Source organism: Humulus lupulus, chromosome 3 (assembly GCF_963169125.1).
Source record: "Humulus lupulus chromosome 3, drHumLupu1.1, whole genome shotgun sequence".
NCBI classification, from domain to species: domain Eukaryota; kingdom Viridiplantae; phylum Streptophyta; class Magnoliopsida; order Rosales; family Cannabaceae; genus Humulus; species Humulus lupulus.
In genome coordinates this window covers 289,802,957-289,822,319 of record NC_084795.1, presented here as the reverse complement: position 1 = coordinate 289,822,319, position 19,363 = coordinate 289,802,957, and positions in this window count along the sequence as shown.

The window sequence follows — 19,363 nt, the reverse complement described above, 5'->3', positions numbered from 1 at the left end:
TCAGTATTTTGACTGTATCACCCTCTGCACACCTCGGATTTTTACGAAATTTTATACATAGAACCATAAGACATAGGGCTACAACTTTTGTTCCCTTGACCCTCGCATATTCCTTAGTATTCGCTATCTAAATATTGCTCGAATTCATATTAGAGAAATTGAAGATTTCTGAAAGGGGTACCCCTTTGGTGAATTGGAGATTTCACTAATTTCTCCGAAATGTATTACCCTCGTGTTCCACTCCCTCGTTATTTTTCCCCAAGAGATATCATGGGTAAATGAATATATTGGAGTCGAAACGGAGCCTTAACTCAACATTTCAAAAAGAATTCCCCTTTTTGATGGCAATTTTCGCAAGTTTTTTCCTTATATTCGTACATCTCTCAGTATTTTGACTGTATCACCCTCTGCACACCTCGGATTTTTACAAAATTTTATACATAGAACCCTAAGACATAGGGCTACAACTTTTGTTCCCATGACCCTCGCATATTCCTTAGTATTCGCTATCTAAACATTGCTCGAATCCATATTAGACAAATCGAAGATTTCTGAAAGGGGTACCCCTTTGGTGAATTGGAGATTTCACTAATTTCTCCGAAATGTATTACCCTCGTGTTCAACTCGCTCGATATTTTTCCCCAAGAGATATCATGGGTAAATGAATATATTGGAGTTGAAACGGAGCCTTAACTCAACATTTCAAAAAAAATTCCCCTTTTTGATGGCAATTTTCGCAAGTTTTTTCCTTATATTCGTACATCTCTCAGTATTTTGACTGTATCACCCTCTGCACACCTCGGATTTTTACGAAATTTTATACATAGAACCATAAGACATAGGGCTACAACTTTTGTTCCCTTGACCCTCGCATATTCCTTAGTATTCGCTATCTAAATTTTGCTCGAATTCATATTAGAGAAATTGAAGATTTCTGAAAGGGGTACCCCTTTGGTGAATTGGAGATTTCACTAATATCTCCGAAATGTATTACCCTCGTGTTCAACTCGCTCGATATTTTTCCCCAAGAGATATCATGGGTAAATGAATATATTGGAGTCGAAACGGAGCCTTAACTCAACATTTCAAAAAAAATTCCCCTTTTTGATGGCAATTTTCGCAAGTTTTTTCCTTATATTCGTACATCTCTCAGTATTTTGACTGTATCACCCTCTGCACACCTCGGATTTTTACGAAATTTTATACATAGAACCATAAGACATAGGGCTACAACTTTTGTTCCCTTGACCCTCGCATATTCCTTAGTATTCGCTATCTAAATATTGCTCGAATTCATATTAGAGAAATTGAAGATTTCTGAAAGGGGTACCCCTTTGGTGAATTGGAGATTTCACTAATTTCTCCGAAATGTATTACCCTCGTGTTCCACTCGCTCGTTATTTTTCCCCAAGAGATATCATGGGTAAATGAATATATTGGAGTCGAAACGGAGCCTTAACTCAACATTTCAAAAAGAATTCCCCTTTTTGATGGCAATTTTCGCAAGTTTTTTCCTTATATTCGTACATCTCTCAGTATTTTGACTGTATCACCCTCTGCACACCTCGGATTTTTACAAAATTTTATACATAGAACCCTAAGACATAGGGCTACAACTTTTGTTCCCTTGACCCTCTCATATTCCTTAGTATTCGCTATCTAAATATTGCTCGAATTCATATTAGAGAAATTGAAGATTTCTGAAAGGGGTACCCCTTTGGTGAATTGGAGATTTCACTAATTTCTCCGAAATGTATTACCCTCGTGTTCAACTCGCTCGATATTTTTCCCCAAGAGATATCATGGGTAAATGAGTATATTGGAGTCGAAACGGAGCCTTAACTCAACATTTCAAAAAAAATTCCCCTTTTTGATGGCAATTTTCGCAAGTTTTTTCCTTATATTCGTACATCTCTCAGTATTTTGACTGTATCACCCTCTGTACACCTCGGATTTGTATGAAATTTTATACATAGAACCCTAAGACGTAGGGCTAAAAATTTTCTTTCGATGACCCTCGCATATTCCTTAGTATTCACTATCTAAACATTGCTCGAATTCATATTAGAGAAATCGAAGATTTCTGAAAGGGGTACCCCTTTGGTGAATTGGAGATTTCACTAATTTCTCCGAAATGTATTACCCTCATGTTCAACTCGCTTGATATTTTACCCCAAGAGATCTCATGGGTAAATGAATATATTGGAGTCGAAACGGAGCCTTAACTCAACATTTCAAAAAAAATTCCCCTTTTTGATGGCAATTTTCGCAAGTTTTTTCCTTATATTCGTACATCTCTCAGTATTTTGACTGTATCACCCTCTGCACACCTCGGATTTTTACGAAATTTTATACATAGAACCCTAAGACATAGGGCTACAACTTTTGTTCCCTTGACCCTCGCATATTCCTTAGTATTCGCTATCTAAACATTGCTCGAATTCATATTAGAGAAATCGAAGATTTCTGAAAGGGGTACCCCTTTGGTGAATTGGAGATTTCACTAATTTCTCCGAAATGTATTACCCTCGTGTTCAACTCGCTCGATATTTTTCCCCAAGAGATATCATGGGTAAATGAATATATTGGAGTTGAAACGGATCCTTAACTCAACATTTCAAAAAAAATTCCCCTTTTTGATGGCAATTTTCGCAAGTTTTTTCCTTATATTCGTACATCTCTCAGTATTTTGCCTGTATCAACCTCTGCACACCTCGGATTTTTACGAAATTTTATACATAGAACCCTAAGACATAGGGCTACAACTTTTGTTCCCTTGACCCTCGCATATTCCTTAGTATTCGCTATCTAAATTTTGCTCGAATTCATATTAGAGAAATCGAAGATTTCTGAAAGGGGTACCCCTTTGGTGAATTGGAGATTTCACTAATTTCTCCGAAATGTATTACCCTCGTGTTCAACTCGCTCGATATTTTTCCCCAAGAGATATCATGGGTAAATGAATATATTGGAGTTGAAACGGAGCCTTAACTCAACATTTCAAAAAAAATTCCCCTTTTTGATGGCAATTTTCGCAAGTTTTTTCCTTATATTCGTACATCTCTCAGTATTTTGACTGTATCACCCTCTGCACACCTCGGATTTTTACGAAATTTTATACATAGAACCATAAGACATAGGGCTACAACTTTTGTTCCCTTGACCCTCGCATATTCCTTAGTATTCGCTATCTAAATTTTGCTCGAATTCATATTAGAGAAATTGAAGATTTCTGAAAGGGGTACCCCTTTGGTGAATTGGAGATTTCACTAATATCTCCGAAATGTATTACCCTCGTGTTCAACTCGCTCGATATTTTTCCCCAAGAGATATCATGGGTAAATGAATATATTGGAGTCGAAACGGAGCCTTAACTCAACATTTCAAAAAAAATTCCCCTTTTTGATGGCAATTTTCGCAAGTTTTTTCCTTATATTCGTACATCTCTCAGTATTTTGACTGTATCACCCTCTGCACACCTCGGATTTTTACGAAATTTTATACATAGAACCATAAGACATAGGGCTACAACTTTTGTTCCCTTGACCCTCGCATATTCCTTAGTATTCGCTATCTAAATATTGCTCGAATTCATATTAGAGAAATTGAAGATTTCTGAAAGGGGTACCCCTTTGGTGAATTGGAGATTTCACTAATTTCTCCGAAATGTATTACCCTCGTGTTCCACTCGCTCGTTATTTTTCCCCAAGAGATATCATGGGTAAATGAATATATTGGAGTCGAAACGGAGCCTTAACTCAACATTTCAAAAAGAATTCCCCTTTTTGATGGCAATTTTCGCAAGTTTTTTCCTTATATTCGTACATCTCTCAGTATTTTGACTGTATCACCCTCTGCACACCTCGGATTTTTACAAAATTTTATACATAGAACCCTAAGACATAGGGCTACAACTTTTGTTCCCTTGACCCCCGCATATTCCTTAGTATTCGCTATCTAAATATTGCTCGAATTCATATTAGAGAAATTGAAGATTTCTGAAAGGGGTACCCCTTTGGTGAATTGGAGATTTCACTAATTTCTCCGAAATGTATTACCCTCGTGTTCAACTCGCTCGATATTTTTCCCCAAGAGATATCATGGGTAAATGAATATATTGGAGTCGAAACGGAGCCTTAACTCAACATTTCAAAAAAAATTCCCCTTTTTGATGGCAATTTTCGCAAGTTTTTTCCTTATATTCGTACATCTCTCAGTATTTTGACTGTATCAACCTCTGCACACCTCGGATTTTTCCGAAATTTTATACATAGAACCCTAAGACATAGGGCTACAACTTTTGTTCCCTTGACCCTCGCATATTCCTTAGTATTCGCTATCTAAATATTGCTCGAATTCATATTAGAGAAATTGAAGATTTCTGAAAGGGGTACCCCTTTGGTGAATTGGAGATTTCACTAATTTCTCCGAAATGTATTACCCTCGTGTTCAACTCGCTCGATATTTTTCCCCAAGAGATATCATGGGTAAATGAGTATATTGGAGTCGAAACGGAGCCTTAACTCAACATTTCAAAAAAAATTCCCCTTTTTGATGGCAATTTTCGCAAGTTTTTTCCTTATATTCGTACATCTCTCAGTATTTTGACTGTATCACCCTCTGTACACCTCGGATTTGTATGAAATTTTATACATAGAACCCTAAGACGTAGGGCTAAAAATTTTCTTTCGATGACCCTCGCATATTCCTTAGTATTCACTATCTAAACATTGCTCGAATTCATATTAGAGAAATCGAAGATTTCTGAAAGGGGTACCCCTTTGGTGAATTGGAGATTTCACTAATTTCTCCGAAATGTATTACCCTCATGTTCAACTCGCTTGATATTTTACCCCAAGAGATCTCATGGGTAAATGAATATATTGGAGTCGAAACGGAGCCTTAACTCAACATTTCAAAAAAAATTCCCCTTTTTGATGGCAATTTTCGCAAGTTTTTTCCTTATATTCGTACATCTCTCAGTATTTTGACTGTATCACCCTCTGCACACCTCGGATTTTTACGAAATTTTATACATAGAACCCTAAGACATAGGGCTACAACTTTTGTTCCCTTGACCCTCGCATATTCCTTAGTATTCGCTATCTAAACATTGCTCGAATTCATATTAGAGAAATCGAAGATTTCTGAAAGGGGTACCCCTTTGGTGAATTGGAGATTTCACTAATTTCTCCGAAATGTATTACCCTCGTGTTCAACTCGCTCGATATTTTTCCCCAAGAGATATCATGGGTAAATGAATATATTGGAGTTGAAACGGATCCTTAACTCAACATTTCAAAAAAAATTCCCCTTTTTGATGGCAATTTTCGCAAGTTTTTTCCTTATATTCGTACATCTCTCAGTATTTTGACTGTATCACCCTCTGCACACCTCGGATTTTTACGAAATTTTATACATAGAACCCTAAGACATAGGGCTACAACTTTTGTTCCCTTGACCCTCGCATATTCCTTAGTATTCGCTATCTAAATTTTGCTCGAATTCATATTAGAGAAATCGAAGATTTCTGAAAGGGGTACCCCTTTGGTGAATTGGAGATTTCACTAATTTCTCCGAAATGTATTACCCTCGTGTTCAACTCGCTCGATATTTTTCCCCAAGAGATATCATGGGTAAATGAATATATTGGAGTTGAAACGGAGCCTTAACTCAACATTTCAAAAAAAATTCCCCTTTTTGATGGCAATTTTCGCAAGTTTTTTCCTTATATTCGTACATCTCTCAGTATTTTGACTGTATCACCCTCTGCACACCTCGGATTTTTACGAAATTTTATACATAGAACCATAAGACATAGGGCTACAACTTTTGTTCTCTTGACCCTCGCATATTCCTTAGTATTCGCTATCTAAATATTGCTCGAATTCATATTAGAGAAATTGAAGATTTCTGAAAGGGGTACCCCTTTGGTGAATTGGAGATTTCACTAATTTCTCCGAAATGTATTACCCTCGTGTTCCACTCGCTCGTTATTTTTCCCCAAGAGATATCATGGGTAAATGAATATATTGGAGTCGAAACGGAGCCTTAACTCAACATTTCAAAAAGAATTCCCCTTTTTGATGGCAATTTTCGCAAGTTTTTTCCTTATATTCGTACATCTCTCAGTATTTTGACTGTATCACCCTCTGCACACCTCGGATTTTTACAAAATTTTATACATAGAACCCTAAGACATAGGGCTACAACTTTTGTTCCCATGACCCTCGCATATTCCTTAGTATTCGCTATCTAAACATTGCTCGAATCCATATTAGACAAATCGAAGATTTCTGAAAGGGGTACCCCTTTGGTGAATTGGAGATTTCACTAATTTCTCCGAAATGTATTACCCTCGTGTTCAACTCGCTCGATATTTTTCCCCAAGAGATATCATGGGTAAATGAATATATTGGAGTTGAAACGGAGCCTTAACTCAACATTTCAAAAAAAATTCCCCTTTTTGATGGCAATTTTCGCAAGTTTTTTCCTTATATTCGTACATCTCTCAGTATTTTGACTGTATCACCCTCTGCACACCTCGGATTTTTACGAAATTTTATACATAGAACCATAAGACATAGGGCTACAACTTTTGTTCCCTTGACCCTCGCATATTCCTTAGTATTCGCTATCTAAATTTTGCTCGAATTCATATTAGAGAAATTGAAGATTTCTGAAAGGGGTACCCCTTTGGTGAATTGGAGATTTCACTAATATCTCCGAAATGTATTACCCTCGTGTTCAACTCGCTCGATATTTTTCCCCAAGAGATATCATGGGTAAATGAATATATTGGAGTCGAAACGGAGCCTTAACTCAACATTTCAAAAAAAATTCCCCTTTTTGATGGCAATTTTCGCAAGTTTTTTCCTTATATTCGTACATCACTCAGTATTTTGACTGTATCACCCTCTGCACACCTAGGATTTTTACGAAATTTTATACATAGAACCCTAAGACATAGGGCTACAACTTTTGTTCCCTTGACCCCCGCATATTCCTTAGTATTCGCTATCTAAATATTGCTCGAATTCATATTAGAGAAATTGAAGATTTCTGAAAGGGGTACCCCTTTGGTGAATTGGAGATTTCACTAATTTCTCCGAAATGTATTACCCTCGTGTTCAACTCGCTCGATATTTTTCCCCAAGAGATATCATGGGTAAATGAATATATTGGAGTCGAAACGGAGCCTTAACTCAACATTTCAAAAAAAATTCCCCTTTTTGATGGCAATTTTCGCAAGTTTTTTCCTTATATTCGTACATCTCTCAGTATTTTGACTGTATCAACCTCTGCACACCTCGGATTTTTCCGAAATTTTATACATAGAACCCTAAGACATAGGGCTACAACTTTTGTTCCCTTGACCCTCGCATATTCCTTAGTATTCGCTATCTAAATATTGCTCGAATTCATATTAGAGAAATTGAAGATTTCTGAAAGGGGTACCCCTTTGGTGAATTGGAGATTTCACTAATTTCTCCGAAATGTATTACCCTCGTGTTCAACTCGCTCGATATTTTTCCCCAAGAGATATCATGGGTAAATGAATATATTGGAGTCGAAACGGAGCCTTAACTCAACATTTCAAAAAAAATTCCCCTTTTTGATGGCAATTTTCGCAAGTTTTTTCCTTATATTCGTACATCTCTCAGTATTTTGACTGTATCACCCTCTGCACACCTCGGATTTGTATGAAATTTTATACATCGAACCCTAAGACGTAGGGCTAAAAATTTTCTTTCGATGACCCTCGCATATTCCTTAGTATTCACTATCTAAACATTGCTCGAATTCATATTAGAGAAATCGAAGATTTCTGAAAGGGGTACCCCTTTGGTGAATTGGAGATTTCACTAATTTCTCCGAAATGTATTACCCTCCTGTTCAACTCGCTCGATATTTTACCCCAAGAGATCTCATGGGTAAATGAATATATTGGAGTCGAAACGGAGCCTTAACTCAACATTTCAAAAAAAATTGCCCTTTTTGATGGCAATTTTCGCAAGTTTTTTCCTTATATTCGTACATCTCTCAGTATTTTGACTGTATCACCCTCTGCACACCTCGGATTTTTACGAAATTTTATACATAGAACCATAAGACATAGGGCTACAAGTTTTGTTCCCTTGACCCTCGCATATTCCTTAGTATTCGCTATCTAAATATTGCTCGAATTCATATTAGAGAAATTGAAGATTTCTGAAAGGGGTACCCCTTTGGTGAATTGGAGATTTCACTAATTTCTCCGAAATGTATTACCCTCGTGTTCCACTCGCTCGTTATTTTTCCCCAAAAGATATCATGGGTAAATGAATATATTGGAGTCGAAACGGAGCCTTAACTCAACATTTCAAAAAGAATTCCCCTTTTTGATGGCAATTTTCGCAAGTTTTTTCCTTATATTCGTACATCTCTCAGTATTTTGACTGTATCACCCTCTGCACACCTCGGATTTTTACAAAATTTTATACATAGAACCCTAAGACATAGGGCTACAACTTTTGTTCCCATGACCCTCGCATATTCCTTAGTATTCGCTATCTAAACATTGCTCGAATCCATATTAGACAAATCGAAGATTTCTGAAAGGGGTACCCCTTTGGTGAATTGGAGATTTCACTAATTTCTCCGAAATGTATTACCCTCGTGTTCAACTCGCTCGATATTTTTCCCCAAGAGATATCATGGGTAAATGAATATATTGGAGTCGAAACGGAGCCTTAACTCAACATTTCAAAAAAAATTCCCCTTTTTGATGGCAATTTTCGCAAGTTTTTTCCTTATATTCGTACATCTCTCAGTATTTTGACTGTATCACCCTCTGCACACCTCGGATTTGTATGAAATTTTATACATCGAACCCTAAGACGTAGGGCTAAAAATTTTCTTTCGATGACCCTCGCATATTCCTTAGTATTCACTATCTAAACATTGCTCGAATTCATATTAGAGAAATCGAAGATTTCTGAAAGGGGTACCCCTTTGGTGAATTGGAGATTTCACTAATTTCTCCGAAATGTATTACCCTCCTGTTCAACTCGCTCGATATTTTACCCCAAGAGATCTCATGGGTAAATGAATATATTGGAGTCGAAACGGAGCCTTAACTCAACATTTCAAAAAAAATTGCCCTTTTTGATGGCAATTTTCGCAAGTTTTTTCCTTATATCCGTACATCTCTCAGTATTTTGACTGTATCACCCTCTGCACACCTCGGATTTTTACGAAATTTTATACATAGAACCATAAGACATAGGGCTACAACTTTTGTTCCCTTGACCCTCGCATATTCCTTAGTATTCGCTATCTAAATATTGCTCGAATTCATATTAGAGAAATTGAAGATTTCTGAAAGGGGTACCCCTTTGGTGAATTGGAGATTTCACTAATTTCTCCGAAATGTATTACCCTCGTGTTCCACTCGCTCGTTATTTTTCCCCAAAAGATATCATGGGTAAATGAATATATTGGAGTCGAAACGGAGCCTTAACTCAACATTTCAAAAAGAATTCCCCTTTTTGATGGCAATTTTCGCAAGTTTTTTCCTTATATTCGTACATCTCTCAGTATTTTGACTGTATCACCCTCTGCACACCTCGGATTTTTACAAAATTTTATACATAGAACCCTAAGACATAGGGCTACAACTTTTGTTCCCATGACCCTCGCATATTCCTTAGTATTCGCTATCTAAACATTGCTCGAATCCATATTAGACAAATCGAAGATTTCTGAAAGGGGTACCCCTTTGGTGAATTGGAGATTTCACTAATTTCTCCGAAATGTATTACCCTCGTGTTCAACTCGCTCGATATTTTTCCCCAAGAGATATCATGGGTAAATGAATATATTGGAGTTGAAACGGAGCCTTAACTCAACATTTCAAAAAAAATTCCCCTTTTTGATGGCAATTTTCGCAAGTTTTTTCCTTATATTCGTACATCTCTCAGTATTTTGACTGTATCACCCTCTGCACACCTCGGATTTTTACGAAATTTTATACATAGAACCATAAGACATAGGGCTACAACTTTTGTTCCCTTGACCCTCGCATATTCCTTAGTATTCGCTATCTAAATTTTGCTCGAATTCATATTAGAGAAATTGAAGATTTCTGAAAGGGGTACCCCTTTGGTGAATTGGAGATTTCACTAATATCTCCGAAATGTATTACCCTCGTGTTCAACTCGCTCGATATTTTTCCCCAAGAGATATCATGGGTAAATGAATATATTGGAGTCGAAACGGAGCCTTAACTCAACATTTCAAAAAAAATTCCCCTTTTTGATGGCAATTTTCGCAAGTTTTTTCCTTATATTCGTACATCTCTCAGTATTTTGACTGTATCACCCTCTGCACACCTCGGATTTTTACGAAATTTTATACATAGAACCCTAAGACATAGGGCTACAACTTTTGTTCCCTTGACCCTCTCATATTCCTTAGTATTCGCTATCTAAATATTGCTCGAATTCATATTAGAGAAATTGAAGATTTCTGAAAGGGGTACCCCTTTGGTGAATTGGAGATTTCACTAATTTCTCCGAAATGTATTACCCTCGTGTTCAACTCGCTCGATATTTTTCCCCAAGAGATATCATGGGTAAATGAATATATTGGAGTCGAAACGGAGCCTTAACTCAACATTTCAAAAAAAATTCCCCTTTTTGATGGCAATTTTCGCAAGTTTTTTCCTTATATTCGTACGTCTCTCAGTATTTTGACTGTATCACCCTCTGCACACCTCGGATTTGTATGAAATTTTATACATCGAACCCTAAGACGTAGGGCTAAAAATTTTCTTTCGATGACCCTCGCATATTCCTTAGTATTCACTATCTAAACATTGCTCGAATTCATATTAGAGAAATCGAAGATTTCTGAAAGGGGTACCCCTTTGGTGAATTGGAGATTTCACTAATTTCTCCGAAATGTATTACCCTCCTGTTCAACTCGCTCGATATTTTACCCCAAGAGATCTCATGGGTAAATGAATATATTGGAGTCGAAACGGAGCCTTAACTCAACATTTCAAAAAGAATTCCCCTTTTTGATGGCAATTTTCGCAAGTTTTTTCCTTATATTCGTACATCTCTCAGTATTTTGACTGTATCACCCTCTGCACACCTCGGATTTTTACAAAATTTTATACATAGAACCCTAAGACATAGGGCTACAACTTTTGTTCCCATGACCCTCGCATATTCCTTAGTATTCGCTATCTAAACATTGCTCGAATCCATATTAGAGAAATCGAAGATTTCTGAAAGGGGTACCCCTTTGGTGAATTGGAGATTTCACTAATTTCTCCGAAATGTATTACCCTCGTGTTCAACTCGCTCGATATTTTTCCCCAAGAGATATCATGGGTAAATGAATATATTGGAGTTGAAACGGAGCCTTAACTCAACATTTCAAAAAAAATTCCCCTTTTTGATGGCAATTTTCGCAAGTTTTTTCCTTATATTCGTACATCTCTCAGTATTTTGACTGTATCACCCTCTGCACACCTCGGATTTTTACGAAATTTTATACATAGAACCATAAGACATAGGGCTACAACTTTTGTTCCCATGACCCTCGCATATTCCTTAGTATTCGCTATCTAAACATTGCTCGAATCCATATTAGAGAAATCGAAGATTTCTGAAAGGGGTACCCCTTTGGTGAATTGGAGATTTCACTAATTTCTCCGAAATGTATTACCCTCGTGTTCAACTCGCTCGATATTTTTCCCCAAGAGATATCATGGGTAAATGAATATATTGGAGTTGAAACGGAGCCTTAACTCAACATTTCAAAAAAAATTCCCCTTTTTGATGGCAATTTTCGCAAGTTTTTTCCTTATATTCGTACATCTCTCAGTATTTTGACTGTATCACCCTCTGCACACCTCGGATTTTTACGAAATTTTATACATAGAACCATAAGACATAGGGCTACAACTTTTGTTCCCTTGACCCTCGCATATTCCTTAGTATTCGCTATCTAAATTTTGCTCGAATTCATATTAGAGAAATTGAAGATTTCTGAAAGGGGTACCCCTTTGGTGAATTGGAGATTTCACTAATATCTCCGAAATGTATTACCCTCGTGTTCAACTCGCTCGATATTTTTCCCCAAGAGATATCATGGGTAAATGAATATATTGGAGTCGAAACGGAGCCTTAACTCAACATTTCAAAAAAAATTCCCATTTTTGATGGCAATTTTCGCAAGTTTTTTCCTTATATTCGTACATCTCTCAGTATTTTGACTGTATCACCCTCTGCACACCTCGGATTTTTACGAAATTTTATACATAGAACCCTAAGACATAGGGCTACAACTTTTGTTCCCTTGACCCTCGCATATTCCTTAGTATTCGTTATCTAAATATTGCTCGAATTCATATTAGAGAAATTGAAGATTTCTGAAAGGGGTACCCCTTTGGTGAATTGGAGATTTCACTAATTTCTCCGAAATGTATTACCCTCGTGTTCAACTCGCTCGATATTTTTCCCCAAGAGATATCATGGGTAAATGAATATATTGGAGTCGAAACGGAGCCTTAACTCAACATTTCAAAAAAAATTCCCCTTTTTGATGGCAATTTTCGCAAGTTTTTTCCTTATATTCGTACATCTCTCAGTATTTTGACTGTATCACCCTCTGCACACCTCGGATTTGTATGAAATTTTATACATCGAACCCTAAGACGTAGGGCTAAAAATTTTCTTTCGATGACCCTCGCATATTCCTTAGTATTCACTATCTAAACATTGCTCGAATTCATATTAGAGAAATCGAAGATTTCTGAAAGGGGTACCCCTTTGGTGAATTGGAGATTTCACTAATTTCTCCGAAATGTATTACCCTCCTGTTCAACTCGCTCGATATTTTACCCCAAGAGATCTCATGGGTAAATGAATATATTGGAGTCGAAACGGAGCCTTAACTCAACATTTCAAAAAAAATTCCCCTTTTTGATGGCAATTTTCGCAAGTTTTTTCCTTATATTCGTACATCTCTCAGTATTTTGACTGTATCACCCTCTGCACACCTCGGATTTGTATGAAATTTTATACATCGAACCCTAAGACGTAGGGCTAAAAATTTTATTTCGATGACCCTCGCATATTCCTTAGTATTCACTATCTAAACATTGCTCGAATTCATATTAGAGAAATCGAAGATTTCTGAAAGGGGTACCCCTTTGGTGAATTGGAGATTTCACTAATTTCTCCGAAATGTATTACCCTCCTGTTCAACTCGCTCGATATTTTACCCCAAGAGATCTCATGGGTAAATGAATATATTGGAGTCGAAACGGAGCCTTAACTCAACATTTCAAAAAAAATTCCCCTTTTTGATGGCAATTTTCGCAAGTTTTTTCCTTATATTCGTACATCTCTCAGTATTTTGACTGTATCACCCTTTGCACACCTCGGATTTTTACGAAATTTTATACATAGAACCCTAAGACATAGGGCTACAACTTTTGTTCCCTTGACCCTCGCATATTCCTTAGTATTCGCTATCTAAACATTGCTCGAATCCATATTAGAGAAATCGAAGATTTCTGAAAGGGGTACCCCTTTGGTGAATTGGAGATTTCACTAATTTCTCCGAAATGTATTACCCTCGTGTTCAACTCGCTCGATATTTTTCCCCAAGAGATATCATGGGTAAATGAATATATTGGAGTTGAAACGGTGCCTTAACTCAACATTTCAAAAAAAATTCCCCTTTTTGATGGCAATTTTCGCAAGTTTTTTCCTTATATTCGTACATCTCTCAGTATTTTGACTGTATCACCCTCTGCACACCTCGGATTTTTACGAAATTTTATACATAGAACCATAAGACATAGGGCTACAACTTTTGTTCCCTTGACCCTCGCATATTCCTTAGTATTCGCTATCTAAATATTGCTCGAATTCATATTAGAGAAATTGAAGATTTCTGAAAGGGGTACCCCTTTGGTGAATTGGAGATTTCACTAATTTCTCCGAAATGTATTACCCTCGTGTTCAACTCGCTCGATATTTTTCCCCAAGAGATATCATGGGTAAATGAATATATTGGAGTCGAAACGGAGCCTTAACTCAACATTTCAAAAAAAATTCCCCTTTTTGATGGCAATTTTCGCAAGTTTTTTCCTTATATTCGTACATCTCTCAGTATTTTGACTGTATCACCCTCTGCACACCTCGGATTTGTATGAAATTTTATACATCGAACCCTAAGACGTAGGGCTAAAAATTTTCTTTCGATGACCCTCGCATATTCCTTAGTATTCACTATCTAAACATTGCTCGAATTCATATTAGAGAAATCGAAGATTTCTGAAAGGGGTACCCCTTTGGTGAATTGGAGATTTCACTAATTTCTCCGAAATGTATTACCCTCCTGTTCAACTCGCTCGATATTTTACCCCAAGAGATCTCATGGGTAAATGAATATATTGGAGTCGAAACGGAGCCTTAACTCAACATTTCAAAAAAAATTCCCCTTTTTGATGGCAATTTTCGCAAGTTTTTTCCTTATATTCGTACATCTCTCAGTATTTTGACTGTATCACCCTCTGCACACCTCGGATTTGTATGAAATTTTATACATCGAACCCTAAGACGTAGGGCTAAAAATTTTATTTCGATGACCCTCGCATATTCCTTAGTATTCACTATCTAAACATTGCTCGAATTCATATTAGAGAAATCGAAGATTTCTGAAAGGGGTACCCCTTTGGTGAATTGGAGATTTCACTAATTTCTCCGAAATGTATTACCCTCCTGTTCAACTCGCTCGATATTTTACCCCAAGAGATCTCATGGGTAAATGAATATATTGGAGTCGAAACGGAGCCTTAACTCAACATTTCAAAAAAAATTCCCCTTTTTGATGGCAATTTTCGCAAGTTTTTTCCTTATATTCGTACATCTCTCAGTATTTTGACTGTATCACCCTTTGCACACCTCGGATTTTTACGAAATTTTATACATAGAACCCTAAGACATAGGGCTACAACTTTTGTTCCCTTGACCCTCGCATATTCCTTAGTATTCGCTATCTAAACATTGCTCGAATCCATATTAGAGAAATCGAAGATTTCTGAAAGGGGTACCCCTTTGGTGAATTGGAGATTTCACTAATTTCTCCGAAATGTATTACCCTCGTGTTCAACTCGCTCGATATTTTTCCCCAAGAGATATCATGGGTAAATGAATATATTGGAGTTGAAACGGTGCCTTAACTCAACATTTCAAAAAAAATTCCCCTTTTTGATGGCAATTTTCGCAAGTTTTTTCCTTATATTCGTACATCTCTCAGTATTTTGACTGTATCACCCTCTGCACACCTCGGATTTTTACGAAATTTTATACATAGAACCATAAGACATAGGGCTACAACTTTTGTTCCCTTGACCCTCGCATATTCCTTAGTATTCGCTATCTAAATATTGCTCGAATTCATATTAGAGAAATTGAAGATTTCTGAAAGGGGTACCCCTTTGGTGAATTGGAGATTTCACTAATTTCTCCGAAATGTATTACCCTCGTGTTCAACTCGCTCGATATTTTTCCCCAAGAGATATCATGGGTAAATGAATATATTGGAGTCGAAACGGAGCCTTAACTCAACATTTCAAAAAAAATTCCCCTTTTTGATGGCAATTTTCGCAAGTTTTTTCCTTATATTCGTACATCTCTCAGTATTTTGACTGTATCACCCTCTGCACACCTCGGATTTGTATGAAATTTTATACATCGAACCCTAAGACGTAGGGCTAAAAATTTTCTTTCGATGACCCTCGCATATTCCTTAGTATTCACTATCTAAACATTGCTCGAATTCATATTAGAGAAATCGAAGATTTCTGAAAGGGGTACCCCTTTGGTGAATTGGAGATTTCACTAATTTCTCCGAAATGTATTACCCTCCTGTTCAACTCGCTCGATATTTTACCCCAAGAGATCTCATGGGTAAATGAATATATTGGAGTCGAAACGGAGCCTTAACTCAACATTTCAAAAAATATTCCCCTTTTTGATGGCAATTTTCGCAAGTTTTTTCCTTATATTCGTACATCTCTCAGTATTTTGACTGTATCACCCTCTGCACACCTCGGATTTGTATGAAATTTTATACATCGAACCCTAAGACGTAGGGCTAAAAATTTTATTTCGATGACCCTCGCATATTCCTTAGTATTCACTATCTAAACATTGCTCGAATTCATATTAGAGAAATCGAAGATTTCTGAAAAGGGTACCCCTTTGGTGAATTGGAGATTTCACTAATTTCTCCGAAATGTATTACCCTCCTGTTCAACTCGCTCGATATTTTACCCCAAGAGATCTCATGGGTAAATGAATATATTGGAGTCGAAACGGAGCCTTAACTCAACATTTCAAAAAGAATTCCCCTTTTTGATGGCAATTTTCGCAAGTTTTTTCCTTATATTCGTACATCTCTCAGTATTTTGACTGTATCACCCTCTGCACACCTCGGATTTTTACAAAATTTTATACATAGAACCCTAAGACATAGGGCTACAACTTTTGTTCCCATGACCCTCGCATATTCCTTAGTATTCGCTATCTAAACATTGCTCGAATCCATATTAGAGAAATCGAAGATTTCTGAAAGGGGTACCCCTTTGGTGAATTGGAGATTTCACTAATTTCTCCGAAATGTATTACCCTCGTGTTCAACTCGCTCGATATTTTTCCCCAAGAGATATCATGGGTAAATGAATATATTGGAGTTGAAACGGAGCCTTAACTCAACATTTCAAAAAAAATTCCCCTTTTTGATGGCAATTTTCGCAAGTTTTTTCCTTATATTCGTACATCTCTCAGTATTTTGACTGTATCACCCTCTGCACACCTCGGATTTTAACGAAATTTTATACATAGAACCATAAGACATAGGGCTACAACTTTTGTTCCCATGACCCTCGCATATTCCTTAGTATTCGCTATCTAAACATTGCTCGAATCCATATTAGAGAAATCGAAGATTTCTGAAAGGGGTACCCCTTTGGTGAATTGGAGATTTCACTAATTTCTCCGAAATGTATTACCCTCGTGTTCAACTCGCTCGATATTTTTCCCCAAGAGATATCATGGGTAAATGAATATATTGGAGTTGAAACGGAGCCTTAACTCAACATTTCAAAAAAAATTCCCCTTTTTGATGGCAATTTTCGCAAGTTTTTTCCTTATATTCGTACATCTCTCAGTATTTTGACTGTATCACCCTCTGCACACCTCGGATTTTTACGAAATTTTATACATAGAACCATAAGACATAGGGCTACAACTTTTGTTCCCTTGACCCTCGCATATTCCTTAGTATTCGCTATCTAAATTTTGCTCGAATTCATATTAGAGAAATTGAAGATTTCTGAAAGGGGTACCCCTTTGGTCAATTGGAGATTTCACTAATATCTCCGAAATGTATTACCCTCGTGTTCAACTCGCTCGATATTTTTCCCCAAGAGATATCATGGGTAAATGAATATATTGGAGTCGAAACGGAGCCTTAACTCAACATTTCAAAAAAAATTCCCATTTTTGATGGCAATTTTCGCAAGTTTTTTCCTTATATTCGTACATCTCTCAGTATTTTGACTGTATCACCCTCTGCACACCTCGGATTTTTACGAAATTTTATACATAGAACCCTAAGACATAGGGCTACAACTTTTGTTCCCTTGACCCTCGCATATTCCTTAGTATTCGCTATCTAAATATTGCTCGAATTCATATTAGAGAAATTGAAGATTTCTGAAAGGGGTACCCCTTTGGTGAATTGGAGATTTCACTAATTTCTCCGAAATGTATTACCCTCGTGTTCAACTCGCTCGATATTTTTCCCCAAGAGATATCATGGGTAAATGAATATATTGGAGTCGAAACGGAGCCTTAACTCAACATTTCAAAAAAAATTCCCCTTTTTGATGGCAATTTTCGCAAGTTTTTTCCTTATATTCGTACATCTCTCAGTATTTTGACTGTATCACCCTCTGCACACCTCGGATTTGTATGAAATTTTATACATCGAACCCTAAGACGTAGGGCTAAAAATTTTCTTTCGATGACCCTCGCATATTCCTTAGTATTCACTATCTAAACATTGCTCGAATTCATATTAGAGAAATCGAAGATTTCTGAAAGGGGTACCCCTTTGGTGAATTGGAGATTTCACTAATTTCTCCGAAATGTATTACCCTCCTGTTCAACTCGCTCGATATTTTACCCCAAGAGATCTCATGGGTAAATGAATATATTGGAGTCGAAACGGAGCCTTAACTCAACATTTCAAAAAAAATTCCCCTTTTTGATGGCAATTTTCGCAAGTTTTTTCCTTATATTCGTACATCTCTCAGTATTTTGACTGTATCACCCTCTGCACACCTCGGATTTGTATGAAATTTTATACATCGAACCCTAAGACGTAGGGCTAAAAATTTTATTTCGATGACCCTCGCATATTCCTTAGTATTCACTATCTAAACATTGCTCGAATTCATATTAGAGAAATCGAAGATTTCTGAAAGGGGTACCCCTTTGGTGAATTGGAGATTTCACTAATTTCTCCGAAATGTATTACCCTCCTGTTCAACTCGCTCGATATTTTACCCCAAGAGATCTCATGGGTAAATGAATATATTGGAGTCGAAACGGAGCCTTAACTCAACATTTCAAAAAAAATTCCCCTTTTTGATGGCAATTTTCGCAAGTTTTTTCCTTATATTCGTACATCTCTCAGTATTTTGACTGTATCACCCTTTGCACACCTCGGATTTTTACGAAATTTTATACATAGAACCCTAAGACATAGGGCTACAACTTTTGTTCCCTTGACCCTCGCATATTCCTTAGTATTCGCTATCTAAACATTGCTCGAATCCATATTAGAGAAATCGAAGATTTCTGAAAGGGGTACCCCTTTGGTGAATTGGAGATTTCACTAATTTCTCCGAAATGTATTACCCTCGTGTTCAACTCGCTCGATATTTTTCCCCAAGAGATATCATGGGTAAATGAATATATTGGAGTTGAAACGGTGCCTTAACTCAACATTTCAAAAAAAATTCCCCTTTTTGATGGCAATTTTCGCAAGTTTTTTCCTTATATTCGTACATCTCTCAGTATTTTGACTGTATCACCCTCTGCACACCTCGGATTTTTACGAAATTTTATACATAGAACCATAAGACATAGGGCTACAACTTTTGTTCCCTTGACCCTCGCATATTCCTTAGTATTCGCTATCTAAATATTGCTCGAATTCATATTAGAGAAATTGAAGATTTCTGAAAGGGGTACCCCTTTGGTGAATTGGAGATTTCACTAATTTC